The 2,536-nt window shown below is 42.3% G+C and overlaps 1 long non-coding RNA gene across 2 annotated transcripts in view; it reads left to right on the top strand.

Moving 5' to 3' along the window:
- The window catches only part of LOC123517020, a 43,772-nt gene extending 42,088 nt beyond the window's left edge, over positions 1 to 1,684 (top strand). The window contains exon 5 of one of the 2 annotated variants that reach the window (XR_006678365.1): positions 1,438 to 1,684. This is a non-coding gene — a long non-coding RNA (uncharacterized LOC123517020). Of the gene's footprint in view, positions 1 to 1,434 lie in introns of both variants that reach the window. The other variant, XR_006678366.1, reaches the window with a different exon arrangement.
- The last annotated feature ends 852 nt before the right edge of the window (positions 1,685 to 2,536 follow it).

Here is a 2,536-nt window from a genome sequence, read left to right as displayed (position 1 = left end):
GCTATGTACAAAACAACCAGGATGAAATTTTGTATTCGAAATTGTAATGGATTCATAAAAGAAAAAAGAAAAGGAAAAAATTTCTTACTTTTATGTTTTCACTACGTCTTAGTTTTACACGTTACGTACATTGGAGGACTGCTTCTGCGTATACGAATGGGTGTACTGTATGTTGTTCGCTGTAACTAACGAAGAAAGAAAAGTTCATCTGTGTACTTTTCCTTTTTATCCGTGTGTGTGTGTGTGTGTGTGTGTGTGTGTGTGTGTGTGTGTCATATCCATATCGACGCACTTTTATCCGCTTTTTAATCTTTATTTTAATTTTGAGTGGGTACTGGTGTCGCTGTATTGACTGTTTGCCGCGGGTCTGGTCGGCGCCGCGCGTGGCAGCTTTCATGAATTTTTATTGGTAACGCGAGACACACAAACATTTTTCGCCCGTGTTCTAGTCTTTATGGCGACGCTATTTGCGTAAAAATACACTTAATCAAAGGAATAGATGCAGAGAGAGAGAGAGAGAGAGAGAGAGAGAGAGAGAAATAGACAGACACACAGACAGACAGACAGAAGTATTGCATGCAGCAGCTATATATGTAAACAAATTGGCAAAATCGTGTTCTGGATCGGTGAATGGAGTTTTCAGAGAGAGAGAGAGAGAGAGAGAGAGAGTGTGGGGGGGGGTTGTAGGTTACCATGACAACCAGCTGCCGCCCTCCGATCCCCATCCCTGCCCCTCGAACTGAACCACACACACACACACACACACACACACACACACACACACACACACACACACACACACACACACTACCAATACTTTACATATGTGCATTTCACTTTACCTCTCCATCATTTATCGTGAATATTTACTAAACCTTGCATACACATTCCCATCACTTTGTCCATGCTTTAGTCCATCTGTCAGTCTGTCTGAATGTATCTGCCTATGTTAGTATTCATGGATCGTTCCGCCATTCCTTTCAGTGTTAACCTCAATGTCTGTCCATTTATCATTCAGCCTTCATGTAGCATTTATTTTCTATGTTGTAGCCAATTGCCATTTTGTCTGTCTGCCTTTTATGTCTGGTTGTTTATTTACATACCCGTGTATTTTGTATCTTTCTTTCTTTGCTTTATGGAAGAGCAACAAAAGCTAGTAAGAAAACGGTAAGTAAAAAGTGTTGTCTATTTATCGATCTGTTTGTCTATCTATTTATTCATCCATCTCTACATTTATCTCTATTTCCATGTATCTATTTCTATTTATCTACCTCCATGTATCTATTTCTATTTATCTACCTATAAGTATTCATCTATCACTGTACCAGAGTCCTGAGAGAGAGGGAGAGAGAGAGAGAGAGAGAGAGAGAGAGAGAGAGAGAGAGAGAGAGAGAGAGCGCCAAACTGACACTCACTTACCCCGTCTGGCTCCAGCAGGGGTGTCGCCAGAGTCAGCAGACCAGGGTTATCGCGTGGGCTTGGCGGTCTGGGAGAGGCGCCGGCAGCCTGCACAAGACGGGTCACTCAAGGCCGGGCAGACAGGCAGGCAAGGACGGAGGCAGACACAAGTTAAAGTAAAGGAGGCGAGTCATTCTGTGGAGGCTGGCGTGAAGAGGAGCATACACACACACACACACACACACACACACACACACACACACACACACACACACACACACACACACTCAGTGGTTAGACACACACACACAGCCAGAGGACCACACACACATTCGGCCGGGTGGAGATATTTGGGTGTGTCTCCTTTCACGTGTAGCCCCTGTTCACCTAGCAGTGAGTAGGTACCGGATGTAGATCGAGGAGTTGTGACCTTGTTGTCCCGGTGTGTGGTGTGTGCCTGGTCTCAGGCCTATCCGAAGATCGGAAAAAATGAGCTCTGAGCTCGTTCCGTAGGGTAACGTCTGGCTGTCTCGTCAAGACTGCAGCAGATCAAACAGTGAATTACACACACACACACACACACACACACACACACACACACACACACACACACACACACCTTTGAACTACTAAGTATATATCTTCCAATGTCAATTTGTTTTATTGTACGTTCTATTAAGACAGAAAGAAAAAAATGAAATCTGTTTGAAAAAAATATATTAGCGTGTCCAAAAATAGTAGAGAGAGAGAGAGAGAGAGAGAGAGAGAGAGAGAAAACATGATGGAAAAAGAGTAAGAAGGAAAATAGTAGATTGTAAAAAAAAATAGTCTAAATACAAGATAGAACAAAAAAAAAAAAAAGGAAAGAATAATCGTAACATACCACAAGAGAAAAAAAAAACACTAGAAAAAAAAGAAATGAAAAAAAAAAAAAAAAAAAAAAGACCCCTAACTTCTATTCTCTTAACTTCACCCCAGCCAACCTCCTTTCTTTTAACTCCAACGTTCATTCCTTTTAACTCTATGGTCTTAACTTCGACCCCTCAACTTTTACCGCAGAAGCTCCAATGAGAGGCAGCCAACTCGACAACATTCTGGCAGATCTACAAGTCCACTGGTGAGATATAAGTGGACCAGG

This window comes from Portunus trituberculatus, chromosome 41 (assembly GCF_017591435.1).
Source record: "Portunus trituberculatus isolate SZX2019 chromosome 41, ASM1759143v1, whole genome shotgun sequence".
Lineage (NCBI taxonomy): Eukaryota > Metazoa > Arthropoda > Malacostraca > Decapoda > Portunidae > Portunus > Portunus trituberculatus.
The sequence above is the reverse complement of the archived record's forward strand: the minus strand, read 5'-3'. Positions and strand labels throughout refer to the sequence as shown.